The sequence below is a fragment of the Heptranchias perlo genome, chromosome 9 (genome assembly GCF_035084215.1).
Source record: "Heptranchias perlo isolate sHepPer1 chromosome 9, sHepPer1.hap1, whole genome shotgun sequence".
Classification (NCBI taxonomy): Eukaryota; Metazoa; Chordata; class Chondrichthyes; order Hexanchiformes; family Hexanchidae; genus Heptranchias; species Heptranchias perlo.
Genome location: NC_090333.1, coordinates 31,570,296 through 31,593,407, shown reverse-complemented (window position 1 = coordinate 31,593,407; position 23,112 = coordinate 31,570,296). Strand labels below are relative to the sequence as shown.

At 40.1% G+C, this 23,112-nt stretch overlaps 1 protein-coding gene across 5 annotated transcripts in view; it reads left to right on the top strand.

Annotated features, from left to right (window-relative positions):
• rnf220a (ring finger protein 220a) overlaps window positions 1-23,112 on the top strand; it is a 397,403-nt gene that overhangs the window by 114,805 nt on the left and 259,486 nt on the right. The gene's annotated exons all lie outside the window — the stretch shown is intronic.

The window sequence follows — 23,112 nt, the reverse complement described above, 5'->3', positions numbered from 1 at the left end:
CTACTCCCAGAAGACCCTCAAGAGTTTGAAACATTTGTCCTTGGAATTCCTCTGGAGCTGATGCAATAGCTAACAATGTGTGCAGCTACTAAAATGTCCCAAATGGAAAATTTAAAGGCATCAATAGAGTTGATTCTTTGTCCGGTTTAACTTTCTGGAATCCATTGTTATCATACAGTATAAGGGAAATATTGGCTTTGCTGAGATTTGTGGCAATCTTCAACAATTGTTGACATTTTATGAGATCTCTTAGTTGCTCAAATAAATTCCTTAGCATCATTGAAGATTCTTAATTATTTTTACTGCAGAAGTGTCACTGTACAAGGTGCAGTTATTTCTCTTCCTTTTTGTCTATCTTATACTTGCCAGCAAAATTACTTTTAAGACCACATTTATGGCACATGTGGAGAAATGCTGGAGACCGATTCTTATCCTTATAGATTGTTTCTTTCTACAATCAGTTCATCTGTAATAAGCTTTGGACTTCTACTTCCTGTGATTCCCACCAGTTTTTTTTGGCATTCCCTTTTTGCCGAACTGTACAGATAGCTTCATCATCACTAAGGTGTTTCAGCTGTGAGTGCGTAACTTCATCTGCTGTCACCATACTTATGGTTGAGGCCTGTTTTTATCAACAGGTCCATTTTCTCTCTCTCTCTTGATTATTTCTGACTCCGTACAGCAGATGATTCGATGATGAACCAGTGATTCCTTCAGTTCACCAAAATTGCAAGTGTCTACAAGGCTCTTCAATGCCTTGACATTTACCTTTTCTTAATGTTCTCCAGTTAGGAGCTGCAGTTATTCAGGCAAAGGTAATCCTTGCATTCCCATCTTGACACATTTGTATCTTCTAAGCAGCTTTAGTCAGCAGGTCTTTTGAGCATTTCTGACAGCATGTGATGATGTATCCTATTCACATCAGACTCAGTAGTTTCTTTTCTATCGGTGGCATTTTTATTTTTGCTCTAAAAAAAATTAACAACCTTTGCTCCATGTCCCTGATAACAACTGGTTTAATCCAGTTGTATGTTTAATTATATATGGTGACCTCCTTGAGCTTCAATAACTAGAAAGAACATAATGTTAACAGCTGTCAGTCTACTATAGTCTGTGCATTATTCAAACATAATTACATCCACTGCCTATGCTACTAAACTATTAGAGGTGCTAGAATTCTATATTACTTCACTGGCACTGTAAGTTTTTTTATGGAATATACAAAACTACCCATCTCTATACAGTAGTACTTTCTCAGTGCCAATAATAGAATTGGATGCAGTGGATCACTAATAAAAACAAAACTTAAATTAAACATTGCCAGAAAACTCAGATAAGTTAACATAGCTATGCATCTGTGCTGCATGAGAATGGTGGAAGTAATGTCCTGTGTAGTGGTTTTAGGTGTACCTGAAGTAAAGAACACTGCAATCTGATTTCTCCCTCGGAAGGCAGATTCATGAATTATTACAAATTACATTTCTGACCTTTATTTCAATAACAAATGAGTCTCAAGCTTAGTATTATGCATTAAGATCAATGTCTGTTGCCATGTGTAATGACATCTGTTTTATTGTACAGTAACTCTGCTAATAATTATCGTAAGTATGTGAAATCAGTGGTAAGCCGTAAAGGATTATAACATTGGAGTGGGGAATCTGATAGTTATGATTCAAAAGATGACTTGAGCTCTATGTCATTAGGATAGTTATTTTATATAATGCTACTGTTAAATTGGCAACAACAGACGTATTCAGTAATTTAATACCATTTATTCTCCTTTTTATTGCTAAAAATTTGAACAACAGTTACAAAAATATCACACTATTCAGCTTACATTTTGGAAATGCTATATATTTATCTCCATTGCACAGTGCAGTAAATGTTGTAAAGGTCAAAAAGGCAAAGTTTCACCAAAGGGTGAATTAGCACTGGGACCAATATCTTAGGGTCAAACCTCTAACAACTAAAGTAACAGAGTTAGTGCCTCGCCTCAGAGGTCTGTGCAAACAGCACTAACTAAACCAATTAATGCCACCTAATCATCTCTGATAGACGGTGGCAAGTCCTTAATATTTTGTCAGGCAGTGTGGCCTCGCCAGTAGGTTATTCTTCAAATGGCTAATGCTATAGTCCTAACTAAATTAACCTCTGCCTGAATGGGGTGAGAGGGAGGTTGTTTGCTGGGTGACTGCACCTTAGGCCGAAGGAGAGAAAATAACATTGGGCTTAAATTTGATCAGGGACCATTGTGTGTGCCCAAATGTGCGCGCACACACATAGACACACAAAATATTGTCAAGCTCCTCAGAAGGAGTGCAAGTTAGTCAGTTGGTCCTTAAGAGAAAATGTTTTTTTTTATAGTTTCAAAATTCTAAATAAAAAAATGAAGTATTAGTGGTCCGTTAAATTGGGAAAAAAAGTATTGACCTAGATAGAATGTGGAAATAAAACTAGTGGACACAGGACACATCAGACACAATGGGGTCAATTTTGACTTTTGGGCGGCCGGCCAGCGGAGTGTGCTGGTTGGCCGCCCATTGCGGCGACGATGAGGCCCCCTCGTCGTTTGGAGGCTTCGGCCTCATTTAAATTCGGCAGACAAGCTGCAGGGTGCCAAACAGGCATCCCGACGCAGCTTGCTGGATTGAAGCCTGAAAATTGGGCCAAAGCTGCTGCCAGCAGGGTATGTTGAGGGGTGGGGAGTGGGGGGTGGGGTGGGGGAGAAGCGGCCCAGGTTACTTTTGTGGATCCTGGAGTTGCTCTCCCCAGGCCCACAAAAACAGTTCAAGACTTACCTTTGCTGGGCCTTTTCTCTTCCATCGCCCGTCGATCTGGTCGGACTCTGCCACTGCCGGCCACCACTCTTCACCCGCCTCCCGCCCCCACCCCCCCCCCCCCCCCCCAGCCCACGATCAACCCTTGCCTGATGGTCTTCAAGCCTTCTTCTCCGGCGAGATGTCTTTGGACGCCCATTAGATGCCCGCAGCTTGCCATCTCAATGATAATGATGCCCAATATTAATGTGTGCCTCGAACCTATCCATTCAGGCGCAGGGACTCCCTGTGGCTTCTGCGCATTTGTTTTTGGGCACACTCGAATTTCTAGGCCATGGTTTGTTCCAAGTTTAAAAAATGTTTTAAAAAATCCGGCTCTGAGGGAGGATTAAAGTATATTGTTAGGCGGATTAGAGGGCACTTTACATAGCATTTGGTTGTGCTACATCTGAATATGTTTAACGTGGGTGCTTTTGCTTTTTTATCTCCTGGTTGCTTAACAATTGATGGGGTTGGGGTCTGTGGGGAGGTCCACAGGCCAAACCTTTCCACTCTCCTGATCAAGAAGGCTGGTATATGGATGCATGAGCCTAACTTAAGTTATTGGGGTAGGGAGCAGAACGTTGTATTAATTGAGCTTTGGGTTGAACAGTGTTGAAGAGAGTTTCCTAACTAAGAATGAAATAGACTGCAGAACGATTGATGGTCATATCCATCAAAACACTTTCACTGTCCGTAAATACAAAACTGAAATGTGGCTTTTTAAATGTATTGCCTTTTCCATTGTCAACTCGAGTGACTACCCAGAATTCCTCAAAGCTATGTGGGAAGCTGTCTATTTACACTGTCTTTTTAATTTTTTTTATTAAAACACTCCTCCTAAAATCAGATTGATTCACATGGCTGCACTTGTGTCTTAATTTAATTTGAATTTTTTTTGTTGTTGCTGAGGCCCTGGGGGAGGTCAAGTTACCACATATCAGTTTGAAATGAAGCAGTTTTCAACAGAAAATGGGGTCTAAATGGGAAGAGGCAATTCAACAAAACAATTCAAATTGATTCAAGACTAAAGACCGCAGCAGCCCATATGTTTTATGTTTGTTTTGTCAAGGACTCACCAGAACCCACTCAGAAGCATTATCCTTACTGCTGTAATTAAGTGAACATCAAAAGCTTTTTTTTAGGAATGTAGTGGAACCAACTTTTAGAACATTTTTTGTGGGAAACGGTGGAAGAATATTGGTCGTTAATATACATTGTTTATGTAAATTTTATTTTGTAAACATAATTGAGCAATTCTTTGCCTTAAAGTTTGTTTAAATGGCCAAGTGTAGTAATGCTACACTTCGTGTTTTACCACGCAGCTAACTGAACTGCTGCAACCAGGCATTATTATTTTAAAGGATTTTGTAGAGGATACAGAATTTTGATCATGCTAGATTATGGGACATCTTCTCTGTAACCTCTCATTCATTTATCAGATATTTATCTTGCATTACATTATTCTGTTTTTTTTCCCAACACATCCTATGTGAAATATTTTTGGTTACACTTACTTCTGTTGCAAGTTAACCTGCTCCCATCTTGTGATATGGGGGCTTGGTTGTCAGTAACTGAGTTGCAGTGCAAAACGTTTTAACTTTTGCACAATTTTTATTGGAGCACTGTTATTGAATCTTGATTGGTCTTCGTTTGTTGACGTGCAAATTATTTGCTTATCCCGAGAAGGGAAGGCAAGAGGGAAGCTCAGACCAGCACAAAGGAATCTCATCTAATAACTTATGCTACAATTTATCATCCATAGACACAACTATGCCAACTGATGTTATTAAGCCACTGTTAAAACGTGCCTGTAGAAGTACTTCTTATACTGCCTGCAGTCTTCTGCCTATGTTGTGAGCTTTCAAGTGTGAATTAAAATCTTACATTGCCACTGCTTATCTTTTATATTTCATTTTTTACAGTGCAGCATTGTGGCATATAAACAGAAAGAGGACATTTTCCTGGCAAAGAAATTACTTGATTATAATTTATACATTGGCTGGTGAATATCTTGACAAAATATGATGTGAATATCATGTGAGAAGATCCATTTTGCTGACCAAATACTGTATCGTATTTTACTAGGGTACTCTTAAAAATTAGAATACACTGTATTTTGTCAGGATATTCACCAGCCAAGATATACATTAGTGGTATTCATTAGCCTGTAGAAAATTATAATTGAAAGGCATTTATCAAGATATTTTAGCCAGTTTATGTTATAATCCTTGTGTGATTAAAATATTCACTATATATAGTACATTGTGTTTTATTGAGTTATTCACTAGCCTTAATTGGGACATTTACTAATGTTTGCGTATTTTTACCTTTCTGTATATCAAAATACTGTATGTAGCACATTTCTATGTCATTCACACTTCAGCTATCGCACTGTCATATGCAAATTTTAAAAAAAGTATAAAAAAACTCAGTTTGACCTCTAATTTACCTGATCATCTGTAAAAAACAATCAGCCTCTAATTGAGACGAGGATGGCACAGAAAATACTTCTAATTGCCTTCACAATTTACACTTTAAAAGAAAGTATTAAAAAAATGGTAGTCTTATCTCTAATTGACCTGAGGATCTGCTAAGACCAATCAGTATCTAAATGACTTGAGTTAGGAAAAGCTATTGCACTTAGTTGTACGTGTACATTGTACATTGTGCATGATGTGATCTAGTGCTCTTGTCTTTATAAAACAGCACATCCTCATACCTACTGTGAGCAGTGCCACAGGATGTCTATATGCATACATAAAATCAAATTTTACCAGGATATTCAGTAGTTTGAATATGTGATAACACACCTTGTTATATATTATATAAGGCAAAGAAAAATGTCTTGACACAAAATTGCAAGTTTTTAAAAAGCCCTCCCAGTGACTGTCAGTGAAACCCACACTGATAGACCATTGCTGATCTCCAGCACATGTACAGTGTAGCGAAAGTAATGTGCGATTCATATACTGAGGAATACAATTACCATTGGTCATGATGCCTCTCTTATTACAGAGGGCAAGGGCCATACATCACAACTACTCCTAGTGCACAATGTTACGATTAACTGAGCACTGTAATGGCTGTTCGCAGGAACAGAAAACTACTAGTGGCAAACCTCTGTTTCTAACAGAAAGTGTTTGAAAACAAATGAACATCACAGGGTAAATATCTGAGTGACTAAAGGTGACCTTTAATGTGTAAGTATATTTTGGCATGAAGACTCATTATCTGACTGTAAGAATCAAAAATGCCACTGGTCTCAGTTCTAACACAGACTATTTCGGCCAGGACTACCGAACAATCTTTTAAGTACTTAGTCCCTAGTCCAGTTACAAGGAACAGAAATAACAATGTCATGTTTTTTTCTTGTAATTATATGGACTAAAACCAGGACTAGTAGTCCTGTTAAATAATATGATTATTTCCCTCTCCTATTGATAGGTCCTGGTGATTTGGTGTTACGACTAGAAGTGCATCATGGTGTCACTAGCAAAACATGATCTGAATTAATAACTGGATTGTAAGATAATACAAGAAATCTTGGATTGAACAAAAAGGTTGTTCAGCTCATCAAACCCACTTCTTCCACAGGCCACTTACACTGTCCCGTTGTGGGCTCCATCCCACTTAATCACCTGAAGGAAAGTTCTGCAAAACATTTACACCCTTATTCAAACCTAAATGGAATATATTTTTAAGATGAATATTCCAAGGTAAAGCTATGATTCTGTAGTATTTCTTTGATTATAAGTGCTCTTAGGAGTTGAAATGATTTCTTGCATTTTTATTTTATAATTTATCCATTTTGTACATGTAAATATAATATCTCAGTAAAGAGAAACTCTCCACTCGGGGTTGTAATCCACAGAGATTCCTTATGCAGATCTCTGCCCACTTTGCAACGTGAAGATAAACAAGGCCCGAAAGTTCCCAGCTGAAACGTGGGATCTGCCCTGTAAATATTAAAATTAGGGGAGATTATGTCATCATCTCATCCTATACTAGATGCCAAGACCATGTGTGCAGGAAGCTGAGTGATCTTCACAACCATTTATAATGTGTGCACAAGGTTACCAGGGGGTCACCTGCACAGGGAAGTTCATTTAAAGGGCATGGCAAGAAGATTCAGTGAACAGTTTTCAGGCCATTTCTGCACTGTTTTTCTTGATTTTGTTTTTGTTCTTCTTTTCTGCTGCCACTTTCTCCGCCCAATGGAACACAAAAATTGCGCCAGGGTTCTACAGACTGTGTAGGTCCCCAATTTGCATATTTAAGTAGGCTCCTGCCTGTTTCGAGCGGGCGTGCTGCTAGGCCTGTTCCCTGGCCTGGTCCAAAATCGCAGTGGGCTGGACATCGGCGAGAATGAGGTGGTAAGTGGCCCACCATTATTTCTTACCCTCTACCGCTCTGTTCCTGCCTGAAAACGGGGACAAAACTTGTCCCTATGATGTCTTGCTGCACTGAAAACATGGAAGCGTTGCAGCAGTTTTCGGAGCAACTTTGCCCTTAGGAGAAGCAGGTTGAGGGTTCTAAATATTCATATTTTTGGAAGTGAATTTCTGCAAGCATCGTAGTGTAGCATGTCAGTGCTGGGAGTGTTATTTTTCACCCAGTGTCTTATGAGTATCCTCAGATGAGGTATGCACAGCTGGATGCAAAGTTCCTTCTATACTGCCCAATAATTTGTCTTAATTCCAGCCTCAGAAGAGGATATGTAGGCGGAAATAGGTTGAGACTGCCAAAACACAATACAAAAACAACAAGTTGTATTTATATGCACCTTTAATGTAGTAAAAACATCCCAAGGCGTTTCACAGGAGCGTAATCAGACAAATACACATAGAATTCGTACAGCTGTTAGAGACAGGAGACTTTTACCCATTCTTTTACAGGTGAAAGAAAAGTGAGTAACCCACGACAGTTTTGTTCCCCTATACATTCTGATGCAGGATCTATACTATAGTAAACTGCTACAGTATATTACAAAAAGTCACATCCTGAGGGCCGTTTGAACCAATTGAGATTGATTGCTCAGCTGAATCCTTGCAGTGTACAGTTACCTTGAAGTACTTACATGCTTTTCTTCATAATATAAAGACATTTTTAAAAAACCTGTTAAACAAATTTCGAGGCATCAGAACTGAGCGGCATATTTCGAAATGTTCTGATCAGTTCATATGAAATGCACTTTGAGTTTATTACATGACTTAAAGTAATATGACAACACATGTAGTAAAATCATACAGGGTGACTCAAACTGCAGCGATATGTACCTTTCTGTGACTGACTGGAAAACAGGACACCTTTCTTGTATTAATTATACTCTGGTCTAGCATCCACATTGTGATAAATGCAAACTGCTAATAGTCACAGATAGGGGGAAAAGCTTCTAAATGGCGTCGACTAGCCCCTTACAAGGCCAGTAATACAGAGGGGGCAGGGTTGGGGGCAGGGTTGGGACTCTGAACGTAGGAGTTCCTGTGCTCTGGCCCTCAGTCAGGATTGGCTTTAGATTGGTGCAGGTGTGGCAGCTGATCCATGGGCACATTTGAGGACCACTTAAATGTCAAGGATCAGAGCCAAGGACCCTGAAAATTAGGCTGGCAAGAATGTTTTTCAGGTTTTGAAGCAGCCTTCTTTGTAAGGGGCAGCCAGGTTCTTTTTCTTGGAAAGGGGGGACCAAGCAAGCTTCTGCTGGCCTTATCAGCACCTTCTGCAAGGGGTGCCACAGATGCACCCGCAAATCGCTGAAGGCTCGTTTCTTCCCCGACCTTCCCCGACTCCGTGAACTTAGATGGGGTCAGCGGCAGGGTTCATTCAGCCTGTGGATTTTCAAGAAAGTCAAAAAAAATCACAGTTTCATCTTAGAGTTTGGATTTTTTTTAATGTGGTATTTTTGTACATCTGATGTACTCACCAAGGCACCTGCCTAGTACCCATGCAGTACCCATTCATGCTAACTGATGATGTTATCATAGGGAAACAATTGTCCAAGGAGCCCCAAACTGTAATCACTCCCAGTAATATTTTCTTTGTTTCTTTGCCTGCCATTTGTGACCTCAGATGTATGATGTCTTTGCACAATATGCAAGTGCTGCCTCACAAAACCTGAGTTTGGGTGGCTCGCGAGTAACTCCTGAGGTTTTTTTTCTTTGGAAGTCCAAGGACAGATCCTGTCTCATTTTCTGCAGTCATTATGTTATCTATATTGAACTCTGAAGTGAGGATTTGTTCTATTCCAGCATTTCCAAAGTTCTTGACTCCACTTCTAAATTGGTGACATTCCATAGCATGTAATATACATTGACAGTTCTAGATTATTTCTAGAACTAATTGAATCACAAATTATCTATTGTGCCGCAAAGATAGGTAGCACATTGGTAGCAGCTGCATTGAAATCTATTGACTGCAAAAATCGATGAAAAGTAAAATAAAACAGCCAACATAATATTAAGTCAGCATACAATTTAACTTCCATTGTCAGCACTCATTATTCGATTTTGTGTGACAAAGACTTACGCGAGAGTTGCCTTATTGCACAGCCCACTCACACCAATTTCCTCCTTTCCGAAATAAATCACACTCATAGATAAATAAAGATGAAATTTGGTTTATGTTATTTGTATTGTACTTGCCTTTGTTCCAATTCCTAAGGGAATGCTGTATTATATATCGTGATACCAAAATTTGGGCACTCTCGATTATTTGCCAACTTCCATTATCCGCCAGGGGGCCCCTTCCATTATGGCAGATAATGGAGGTTCCAATGTTATAAATAATAACAAATACCAAGGGAGCAGTTTAAAGACAGTAATCTAATCCCGCATATTTGGATAACAGTTACAAACCTCTTGAGCTTCACTCACAAAGCTGATGACATCATCCAAACCTCACGATTAGATTACTGCCTTTTATAATCACTCCTAGTTACCCATTATTCTCTGTATATTGTGATAATTTTAAAATGGTAATAGCATCAGAAAACACGCATTGTGTAACCTCCTGAAGATTAATGTGGCCAGCAAATATTAGCTGTGAATTCTTCTCACATGACGATCTGCATTCTCTGGTTGCTGTTGCCGGTTTGCTTCAGCTGTCAGCCGCAACTTAATGAAAAAAAACACAAAGTTGTTATTTGTGCTCTTAGCTTGATTCAATCACGGCAAATATTTATACGGTCAGGTTACTCAACCAGGCTCCCATTACAACTGGACAAGGTAAAAATTACTAAGAAAAATGTGAATGTTGGCTCCAGTCGGGTGCTGATAAGAATCACTGATGATCGGATAAATTGTTTCTGAGGTATTTGATTACAATATGATGCACTCATTTACTAATCTCTTCATCTCTGGTCAGCCACATTACACATCACATGGAAAGTCAGATACCTTCTTTAGGGTCTGTGAATGTTTCATGTCATTTCACAGGAATTCATTTTTTGACTACCATACTTAACTCTTCTAAGGCCTAAATCCTAAATATTGTTGGTGTTGTTGGCAATGTTTCTTCACTTCTAAAATTCATTGCCATATTATTTGCATAACCATGTTGAGGAGATTTGAATGTATGTAACACCAAAAAAATAAATCAGTTTCTAATGATGTATTTTCCCACTTTTTGGATGTGGTGTCTCAGATTAGCCCTAGTTCCTGTACCATAGTAGTGGAGATACATTTGATTAAAATGAAAATAATTTGATTATAAACACTGTAAATAATTTTCCTGCTGGACTCCAGCTGCTCCAGGCCTTGGTCCTTAGATCACTCCGGAATGCTGGTGCATTTTTGAAAATGGAACTAAGAAAGGGAGTAAAGAGTGGGGATATAAACTAAATGTCTGTACATTATAGGCACAACACAGGAGAAGGAGTAGGGGGTATTGCTGGACAGCTCACTGAAACCAACAGCACATTGTGCTGCAACAGAATGGAAAGCTAACTGGATCTTGAGATAAATATAGTCAGAAGGAAAGAGCGCAAAAACCAGGAAGTGATAATGAAACGGTACGCATGGTCAGGTGTCAGCATTTGCTCAGTGGTAGACCTCTTGAATCTGAAGATTGTGGTTCAAACCCCCACTTCAGAGGCTTGAGCACATAATCTAGATCGACATTTCAGTACAGTACTGGAGCTATCCCAGCCAATATTTATCCCTCAAACAACATCACAAAAATGGATTATCTGGTCATTTATCTCATTACTGTTTGTGGGACCTTGTTGCGTGCAAGTTGGCTGTCATTTTTCCCCACATTACAACAGTAACTGCACATCAAAAGTACTTTATGGGTGTAACACACTTTAGAATGCCCTGAGGTTGTGAAAGTTGCTTTATAAATTCAAATTCTTCTTTTTAACAAGACGTTGGTAAGGCCACATCTGAGGTACTGCATACAATTTTGTACCACAATATGGATTTCCAGGCATTGGAAGCAGTACAGAAAAGTGCAACCAAACTAATGCCTAGCTTAAGGCATCTGAGTTGTGAGGAGGCATGAAGAACCTGGGATTGTTTGTGCTGACGAAGAGAAGACTTCCGGAGATACTACTGAAATATTCAAGATCCTCAAAGGAATGGGTGAATCGAACCCCGATAATATGTTTGGGATTGCCAAAACTCCAGAACCAGGGACACAGGCTCAAGTTTAGAGGAGGAAAGATACACAGGCAATTTAAATTATATTATTTTATGCAGAAGCTGGTGAACGCTTAGAATGAACTGCTCATCTAGGCAGTGGAGACAAATATGTGGAAAAATTTAAGGGAGAATTGGATAGATATTTGAAGGAGTGGGCAGTTGAGAGCTATTAGTGTTTGGGACTGTCCAGATGGTCCTGTACTTTACCATGAACCTAAAAAAACATAAGAATACAAATAACTTTTGAACATTTTGCATCCTTTTAAATGTTTTAATCTTAACTATTGATTAAATACTACAATGCTGAAGAGTCTCAGGGCTGAATGTTCAAGCCTCCCGCCCAGCGGAAAGGGGGCAATAGCAACCTGAAAATGAAGTGTAAGAACTTACTGCCCCATTGCCACCGTCACGGTGGGCACTGCAATTTTGCTGGAGTCCTTCGAGTAGGCGGCCCAAGTGATGGCCTGAAGAGGATGCATAGCTGATTTAAATATTTAAATTGGGGCTCTATGATATCAATGGGACTCCGATACCATGTTTGGACTGAACTGGGCGGAGCCTGTGCCATGCACGCTCCAGCCAATATCAGCTGGCGGCTGGGTCAAAGAGGAGCCGAAAGGCAAGTTAGACTTTATTCTTGGAGGGCCGGCAGGTGCAGAACTCAGGACTGCCAGACTCAGTTTACCTTCTGCTGATGTTCACACCTAGGGTGACTGCTCTTCCTACCGCCTGGGTGGTACGTTGGTGATCTGTGTTAGGTTGTCAAACAGAGCACCAAGCAGAAAAGGTAAATTACTGGGCCTAAATAAGGGCAAATCAGGGAGAGAGGCCTGCCTGAACAATTATGCTGCCTCTCAACAAGTGAACTAGGAACTACGGAGATGATGTTTGCAGAGACGGATGTCACAGCCATGGAGGATCATCTGAATGCAGAAGAAACAACTGGGAATAAAAGAGACAATACACTGAGAAAGAAGCAATGATAAAATGAAGGGAATATTAAAAGAGAAGGAACTATATTATGACAGTGTACCATGTTTATTTCCAACAATAGCCATTCTTATGGCCTTGTCAGATACCTACCAACTGTCTAGATTTATTTATAGCAGTGTAACATCTTGCAACAATAAATTAACAGTTTATCTGAATGGCTGAGGTAACAAAGTCTTTAGGTGTAGTTCAATGCCTCAGACAATGTCAGCCTCATAGCAGCTGCACTTATTACTAAGATTGAAAAAAATATATTTTTAGTTTGAAAATTGTTGATGGTTGAACTACAACATTACTGATTCTACTGTCAACAACTGCAATTAGAGAATGTGTCCTTTAATGGGACCAATGAGATAAAAGGAATAGTTTTCCCACTGCAGACATGCTCCCATTAAAAACTATCTTCTGTGTTTGTTCAATAAATGGAGGCACTTCAAGACATTACATTAAAACAATAATCGACTGAGAGGAAGCACTATTGACGAACAATGCATTTCAGAATTTAATTAGTCAATCACTTTTCCCAAACTGTTATCTCTTGTGGTGGTGTTTGAAGAGGAGTGCTAAACTGATATAGGTCAGTTCACAGAATGAGACATAAAAGCAAAGCTTAAGGATATATTTGCTATAATGTTATATTTTAATTTTTTTCATTCTCTACCATCATTTCCGAACATACTGCTCATTTTATTAATGTAGATGAAAAGAATGCGTCTTCACTTTAATAGACAACGAATAAACAAAGGACAGGGGCCCTGTGACCTCCCCCCTTAGTTAGTAGCTATTGCGCAATGTGTCCCAGCCAACTCAATCCATGACCAAATTACTATCCTATTATTCTGATATAAAGATAAATCACAACACTGGCTTTTTTATAAGCATTTTAAAGAGATTGGCTTCTTCTTCAGGACTCCTTTTCAAACGGTTACAAAGATATATGATTAACGTTAACATTTTTTTAATCTGTATTTTTGTTTAAATGGTGAGCGGAACTGTATGGGAAAAGCTACTAAGCCCACAGATGCAAGGAAGTTGAACAACATTTGTAGAATTACAGTCACTAACTTGGTGTGCCTTAGTGGTCTTTCTATTTCAACTGTGACCATGTTAGCCAATTTCCCTTCCACTGTCAAGCTCAATATCACCTTCCACACCAGCCTCCCAGCATTAGCCCTCCTCTAATACAACTCTTAACTTTTCTGTTACACAGTGTGCAAGAGCTGTACCACATTGACTGGGACTCTGAATTTTCCCGCCCAGCTTTGTCACAGATTAGAAGCTCACCGCATGGCAAATTACCTGATGGGAGAAGGGAGGAGACCGATCCCTGCGTGCTAACACTCCCCAGCATAGCATGTTCTTGGACCAATTTGTGCATTATCATTAAGCCAACTTTGTTTTCTAAAAGTTCAAGGCATGTAGATTGACAATCCATCAGACGGTTTTGTTAAATGCAGCAACAAGAATATTTCAAGGTAAGAGTTGGCTGCTGCTTGCATGGCAGTTTAGACCCAGCAGAACCAGGCACTTTAAATCTCAAGAGCAAAGGCAGTCCCTCAACAATCGGCCCCAGCTTCAAAAGGGTACAACCAAGGCAGTAACTCTTTATAGTGTAGTCTATTGAGGAGCAGTTTTCCTTGCGTTCTTGTGCCTCCATTGTTTTTGAATGGAAGATTGCAAATGAATGCGCAATAATGTAATTTGAATTTTATTTTACTTGTCACAAAGACTTAGTGGTGCAATCTTCCTCGCTCATAAAAAAATAATAATACAGATTACATTGGCTGATATGTGATATCCTGTCCACAAAGAGTATAATTGGTATATTGTATATGAGATGCTGGGCTTATGAATCTATCCAAAAAGGGTAAATTGTTTTATTGAATACTTGACAGATAAGGCTTCATATCTAGGGCACCGGGCAGATAAGTACTTACAACACAAGACAAATAGCGCTTTGGAGTGGGGAGGGGAGGATATTAAATTGATAAGTATTTCAGCTCTTAAAGTGCAGTTCAGTGCTGGCTGTGGAAATGCCCCTGTTTATTCTGAACAATAAGGATTAATGAAGGTTTGAAGATGTGATAGGACACTGTTCCAGGGTCAAATTTGCTTCATGTAAGACTCCATAACAAGAAGTTGGAATGACCTCTGAAGGGTCAAAGCTAAAGCAATGTCCCAATTGCCATGGGTAGAGTCAGGTGCATCGCTCTACTCATGTCACCGACGGGTTTCTACGATTATCTTTCCCCCTCAGAAGTTTCATTCTGCCGTCCCACTATGCTATTGCAAAAAGAGTGAATAAGCACAGCCAGTCATCAGTATGGGTTGTATTATTATTATTAATAAAAAAACACTGATTAGTGCAAAGGTGCCTGGTGAAAGCCGCAGACTTTGAAATCTGGCTGGCTTCTAAATGAAAGCAGCTGGATTCAGCAGGGAGCTGTGTCTCACATGTGGTGGAGCAAAAGGATAAAACGTACGGCTGTTAAAAATAACACACTAATGATTACATTTTTTTTCCTTGCTGGGGAAAAAATTATTAGAAAGAATTATTACCATCAAGGATACTTTTCCAGTAAAAAGAAGAAAAGCATTCATTCATAATTTATATCCTCAATTACTATTAATAAAAAAAATTTCAATGGGGAATCATCTGAAATTACATATAACATTGCATTAACTTTTGGTTCAACATTTTCTTCCCATTTATTATAAAATTAATAGAGATATGTAGTGCTGACTTTTTCATGACAATATGATATGAATATAATATTCTAATTGTATATTCCATATATTATCATAATATGCAAGTCAGGATGCACATATAATAAGGTTAGAATTTATTCTTGAGAATAATATTGACTAAAAAATGTGTTCCCTTATGTCTGCTTCGACAGTTCCTGGACAATCAACTCTGCAATCTGCACGGTAATAGAGGGTGAGAGGGGCCGTAGAATACTCTGTAGGGACTGGCATCACTTTTGACCCATAGATCAGGCAACAGGAGTCAGGGATTCGGTGGCAAAAGGAGATCGAAATATCTTTCTTCGCAGAATCTCCAACCCCCCCCTCGCCCACCCCACGAACGCGTGCGCGCACACACACACACACACACACACACACACACACAGAGCAGGATATATAGGAAATATTTGCTTTGGGTAAAACGCCAGTTGATTGTGTGGTGTCAGGGTAGAAGTAATTTTGAATTTTTCCCTACGTTTACACAGGGCCACCTGCACTTGTGTGCAGTCAGCAGCTGTGTGGAGCCCAGTGGGGATGGAGTGATGTAATTGCATTATAACACACCTGTGCGTGCGACTTCCCTCATTCTCACTGCGGCAGCATTCACAAACATCCCTCTCTCCCTCATAGCATTTTATGGACCTATTTTGCCCTCCTCTTCTTCCTCCATTGGGAAAAATAATCCTCCAAACATTCCTCGAACATTCATTCACCACTCACAAATAATGTGAAGGACAACATGATATAATGTGGAGTATTCAATGGCCATTTGTACTTATAATAATGCTACTGAAGTAACATTTTAATTGATTATTTTATTTTAAACAATAATAATCATACACTTCTTTGAACAAAATCCAGAAATATCACATTTTCTTCGCAACAGTAACACAAAACAAAAATGTCTTCTTACAAACTGAAACAGTAATCTATATATAAAAAATAAAACATTGCATCAGTAGCAATGCATTCCTAGGCTAAAGTTATGCTATGAAAAAGATCTCATAATTAACTTCTGTGAAAAACAGAAGCTAGCCCATAAGAAATAGACACTGACTCTAAGACAAAATTAGGTACCGATGAAGCAGGAGACAAAACTTGAGACTAGCTAATGAGCAATGGAGGCAAGCCCTGCACAACTCAGGCTAGCCCACAAAAGTGCAGGCTAGCCTACATCATCTCAAAAACATTTTCATTTTAGAAATACTAGTACATCCCATGAATTATGTTGTGCTGTGAAATTCATGAGTGAATTCACTGAATCACACATAGATGACAATGATACAAATGTATCATGATAACAAGTTGACAAGTTTTTACAAGGTGGTCATGGGTTACAGCAATATTTATACAGTGAAGGTGGTGAAAAGTGACAGTGTTTTCATTATACATTACAAGTTTCTGTTGTAGCTTTAGTGTGAATACTTCCCTCTACAGAGGCATATTGACACACCACACAATTTAGCAACACAATATGGAGTTTGAATGAATCAATCAAATTTGTATTAAAGCTAATTGCATTAACTAAACAGGAAAGTCCCAGGTTTGATTTCTCAGTCTGTGGTGACGTAAGGTGCATTTAGGTTTAAAAACTGCTACTGATGGCAAATATGTGGTTCTCTCACCATGAGGACACCCTCTATTGTTTAGTGTGGCACAACCACCATGCTAAGTGGGACAGTCTAAGGACAATTCTAGCAACCCAAACTTGGGCATCCGTGAAGTTATGTGGGCCATCAGCAGTGGCAGAACTGTATACCACCACAATCTATAATCTCATGGCCCAGCACATCCCTCACTCTGTGATCACCATCAAACCAGGATACTGATCACGGTTCATTTCATATTGTAGAAGGGTAATGAAGGAACTACACAGAGCTACCTACATGCTAAACACCAAAAGGAGCAGTCTATACAACTAAAATAATAACTTGCTTTTATATAATGCATTTAACATAGAAAAATGTCCCAAGGCACTTCACTGAAGCATAATCAGACAAAACAATTGACACTAAGCCAAAGAAGGAGATATTTCAAGGGTGAGAGAAAGCTTGCTCAAAGAAGTAGATTTTAAAGAAGGTCTTAAAGGTGGAGAGACAGGTGGAGAGGCAGAGAGGTTTAGGAAGGAAATTCCAGCGTTTAGGGCCTAGATGGCTGAAGGCACATCTGCCATTGGTGGGGCAATGGGAGTGGGGGATGCATAAGATGCCAGAGTCGGAAGAACGCAGAGTTCTGGGAGGGTTGTAGGGCTGGAAGAGTTTACAGAGGTAGGAAAGAGCGAGGCCATGAAAGGATTTGAACACGTGGGTGAGAATTTTAAGTGTGAAGCGTTGAGGACCAGGAATCAATGTAGGTCAGCGAGCACAGGGGTGATGGGTGAACGGGACTTGGTGTGGGTTAGAATATGGACAGCAGAGTTTTGGATGTCCTGGTGGTGAGTTTTTTCCAGGGGAGGATGCAGAAGGAAGTGGGGTTGAAAGGGAATTGGGGGATGTGAGAGTTGAGGAATACAGGGAAGAATTTGAAGATTATGATGATGGGAGTAGAGAGGCCACATGAGATGGCAAGGCTGATGGGGTAGGAGAGTTTATAAGGGAGGACAGGAGGGTAATGAAATCAGAGGAGAGAGGGCAAGGTGAGTTGAGATGGAAATTGAAATCACCCAGGATGAGGAGTTGGTCAGTGCAAAGTCTGAGGGAGGAAAGGAGTGAGGATATCTCATTAAGAATCTTGGGGCAGAAAAGATTGAGGATTTTATAGGAATGGCGAGTTGGGTAGAATAAGGTGAGATGCTTGAAGGTGGAGAAGGTGATGGAGGAGTAGGGGGAGAGACCAAGGTATTATTTGGTGATAAGGGCCACACTGCCATCGTGACGGTTTGGACATGGCAGGTGGTGGAAAGTATAGCCAGATGGAGAGACTTCAGTAAGGGGCAAGGTGTTCACTAAACAACACCCTTGTCTGCATGTTGCCCTAAATTTTAAGATGTGATTTTCCAGACAATTCATTACTTTTTTCATGACTTTTTTTTTATTTCCAAAGATTAATATCATGCCGTATATCACAGTTGTCAGATGTGAACGTTTCATTATTAAGTCCTGGCTCATAGGGGAGAGAGGACTTGGTGTGTTTTTTACTCCTGCAGAAAATATCAAAGGGCCACATTGTGTTGGGCCGCCGTTAACATCCTACAGCAACCCTGCACTCTTTGCAATTGCCTTGAACACAGTTTGATATCAAATGACTGAAACATGAGAGAACTTATTATGCTCTGGTTGCTGGTGCTGCTGTAATTACTTTCATGTACAAAAAAACACCTTGTAAGCCATTGAATTCACCTTTTATTCAAGCTAATAGCACATAAAACAAAGCAGTGGCTATCGTTATTTTGGCATCTTCACTGTCATTGAGACAATTTACTATTTAGGATAGCACGGAAGATATTCTAACATAAAGAAAGGGGCTTACAGATAGCAAACTTGCAGTCTCTATGAATCCTCAGCAGCATGCAGGTCACGTGTGTGCTCCCAGTTATGGTAGAATATAAGTTGTATGAATGTGGTCATTTTACTAGATTTTAATCTCCCTACCATTTAAACCTACTTCTCTTCTCTCTTATTCTCTTTTGTTCTATCTGTCTGTCTGTCTGTCATATTAATGTTACTGCTAGCGGTCTAGGATGGACACCTGAGATGACTTTCTGGCAACTTTCCAGAATAGAAGTTGTTCAAACTTGAACAAAGGCCTCCATATGCAATCCCCTCATTCCAAAAGCAGAATGTAGAGATCTTGCTTCAGATTCAAATTAAAGTTATTTAATCCCATTTTGGCTTTTCTATGCACCCAAATGACTACTAGGGCCTAAAATAATTGGATGTTACATATATGTATTTTGTTTTTTTTAAAAAGAATATTGGGAAAACCTCACTTAAAAAAGAACACAAGGTTCCAATTTTATAATTTACTGACAATAACAAACTGCAACTGAACGAATATTATTTGGCTCTAAAGTCTCATCTGGTTGTGCCTACCAGTTATTCTCAACAACAACAACTTGCATTTATATAGGGCCTTTAATGTAGTAAAACGTCCCAAGGCACTTCACAGGAGCACTATTAAACAAAATTTGACACAGAGCCACATAAGGAGATATTAGGACAGATGACCAAAAGCTTGGTCAAAGAGGTTTTAAGGAGCTTCTTAAAGGAGGAGTGAGAAGTGTGAAAAAGGGGGAGAGGTTTAGGGAGGAAATTCCAGAGCTTAGGGCCTAGGCAGCTGAAGGCACGGCCGTCAATTGTGGAGTGATTAAAATCAGGGATGCGCAAGAGGCAAGAATTAGAGGAGCGCTGAGATCTCGGAGGGTTGTAGGGCTGGAGGAGGTTACAGAGATAGGGAGGGCTGAGGCCATGAAGGGATTTGAAAACAAGGATGAGAAATTTAAAATCGAGGTGTTCCCGTACTGGGAGCCAATGTAGGTCAGTGAGCACAGGGATGATGGGTGAATGGGACTTGGTGCGAGGTAGGATACGGCAGGTCGTGAAGGATGAGGAGGGATAGTTTACCATGGTCACAGTCACATAGGATGTCATTTGTGACTTTGATAAGGGCCTTTTCAGTACTGTGGCAGCGCGGAAACCTGATTGGAGGGATTCAAACACGGAGTTGCGGGAAAGGCAGGCACGGATTTGGGAGGCAACAACATGTTCAAGGACTTTGGAGAGGAAAGGGAGGTTGGAAATGGGGCGGTAGTTTACAAGGACAGGGGGGTCAAGGGTGGGTTTTTTGAGGAGGGGCATGATGACGGCAGATTTGAAGTGGAGGGGGACAGCACCTGAGGGGAGGGAACTGTTAACAATATCAGCTAACATGGGGGCCAGGAAGGGAAGTTGGGTGGTCAGGATTTTAGTAGGAACAGGGTTGAGGGAGCAGGTGGTGGATCTCATGGTCAAGATGAGCTCAGAGAGGGCATGGGGGGAGATAGGAGAGAAACTAGAGAAAGATGCGAGTTCATGGCTAGGGCAGGGGGGAACCTTAGGGGAAGTTTGGTTGGTGGGCTAGGGGAAGGGAGGGAAGCTGCTAAGGCAGCTGAATGAATGGTCTCAATCTTAGTGACAAAGAATTCCATGAGCTCCTCGCACTTGTTATTGGAGGTGAGGGTGGAGGGGGCAGGGGAGAGGGGTTTAAGAAGATGGTTTGTAATGGAGAAGAGAAGCTTTGGGTTATCTTTGCATTCCAGGATGATCCTGGAACAGTGAGCAGTTTTGGCAGAAGAGAGCAGGACCTGGTAGTGCTTTATGTAATCCTGGCAGATCTGGAGAGGAACGGCTAATCCAGTTGTCCACCATAAATGTTCAAGTCTGTGTCCGTTGGACTTAAGGAAGCAGAGATGAGGACCATACCAGGAGGGAAGACCAGGGTGAGAGAGAGTATTGGTTTTAATGGGGACAAGGGCATCAAAGGTGGCGGAGAGAGTGTGATTGAGCAGATCGCTAGCTGCAGAAATGTCATGGTGAATGGAGGGCCAAAGGCTAGACAGTAGGAAATTTGAAAGTGCAATTGTAAGTGACTTGGCAGGGAGTTTTTTATTCTAATGTTACCAGTCATTCTCAGCATGGAGGCGACCAGAACTAGGGCTCATAAATATAAGATAGTTACTAATAAATCCAATAAGGAATTCAGGATAAACTTCTTTACCGAGAGAGTGGTTAGAATCTGGAACTCGCTACCACAAGGAATAGTTGAGATGACTAGCATAAATGCATTTAAGGGGAAGCTAGATAAATACATGAGGGAGAAAGGAATAGAAGGATATGTTGATGGGATTAGATGAGGTAGGGAGGGAGGAGGCTCATGTGGAGCATAAACACTGGCATAGACCTATTGGGCCGAATGTCCTGTTTCTATATTGTACATTCTATATAATTCTCTGTATTCTAATGCTACCGGTCATTCTCAGAATTATTCTAATGCTACCGAACATTCTCAGCATTATTCTAATGCTGCCAGTTAGATTTGGGAGGTCTTTAGAGGAGGAATCCAATCCATATCAAAGGGCTTTAAAAACAAAATGAGCCAGTTTAGAAGTATAGTCTCAAAATTTCCAGTAACTCTCTGTAGTATACTGCTAGCCTATCCAGTAGCTTAGTCTTATAAAGTCAAGGCTATGACTTTTCCACTGTTTAGTCACACTTCCATGTGTGTCACACAATACCTGGAAAAATAAAGCTCTAGGAAAATCCAGTCTTTGAACAGTTAATGCGATTCTGCATTCTTTCATTTTTCCATGTGATTGATGGATGTTTAAATCTGCGCGGCACTCGAGAAGGAATTTGAAGATGAAGCAAATGAAATTCTGTGACATATTTATGCAAATGGGAAAAAAAATTAAACATTTGGATAACAAAACCAAATTAAAACACACCTTTGTAACAACTTCTGGAGCAGAAACCATCAAACATGTCAAGCTGATAAAGTATATCATCAAATCAATATCGACAATACATTTCACATTTTCTGTTTCATTGGTTTCCTTACATAGCTCAGTGTGTGATTGTACCAACTCCATTGCTCTGTACAGATGAAAGATGTGGAGAACGCACATTAACTAAAATATCTTCAGCGACTTTTGAAGTTGGACAATATCCTCAGTTAAGTGCCTATCATTAATTGGTTCAAAAAATTAAAAAATGCATTTTGAAGGAAAAATATCCAACTTATGTCCCACATCATGATGGGACAGTGTAATGCAATGGTTAGTATTTTATTCAGGCAACTGAACAAAATATTATTACACTGTCCCAATACGATTTGGTAATATGTAATTAGCGGGTTTTCATTTTTTTCTTTCAAAATGCATTTTTAATTTATTTTTCTTGCCAATTTTCTTCCCACCCCTCCTTTCTTGAAATTGTTGACTCTTTATTGTGGTACTGTTCCATAAATTGGTCACTGTACAATACCTTGCCCAAAAATTGTCCATTCTTCATATGTGAACATTGACAGTGAACGTCAGCAGACTATTCAATCTTGGGAGCATTATAACCAAGCCCAGACCTGTTCTTGTCATGTGTACTTCCAGCAGATGTCATTGAATAGCAATCAGGAGCAGGAACACTATCTCATTTTCAATTCCCGAACCCAGGGTTACGGAGGCCAAATGTGGAGCTTCTACATCTGTCCCCACTGATAACGACTAACTCAACACTGACTGCAAGTTAAACCTGAATGGCTCAGCTACTCATTGGATTAAAACACCAAAATGCATATTCACAATATATTCGCAAGAATACCTCACAGCTGTGAAAATAAAAATAATGTGCTAAAACACAAATCAATCACTCTCACATCATGAGTGATCGACTACTGCCGTTAAAAAGTGACCACACGACAGCCAGAATGCTCAAATTCTGTTGGCTGATGTGAAGTATAATCACACCTAAAAATGTGCTGTGACAGGAAAGAATAAAAATCCACTAAACCTGTTAGCAACAATGCAGAAGGGACAGAGAAGAAGAAATGAATGATAAGTGGAGTTAAATCCAGAACCCCTAAAATTACTGAAAACTAACCGAAGAGGAATGATACATTTTTGAGATACTGGCCCAGAAATTGGATCGCGCCTCATTTGGGGCGTGATCTCTTGCTGTGCAGGCGTCTGGTGAGGACAGCGGCAGGACCACGGGAAATTGGTCCACCGGCCTCATTAGGATAGGACCAGCAAGCTGCGGGCCCCAGAGGCAGCTCGCCGGTTGTTGGGAATCAACAAGACCAGCCAGCTCAGACATCAGTTGAAGTCCTCAGGAGACTCCGGGGCGGAGTGGGGGTGGGGGGAGCATTCGAGAAGGGGAGAGCGACGGCGAGCTGTGAATGTGGAGCCAGGAAACAAACTCCTCCCAGCTCCATAATAAGGTAAGTAAAAA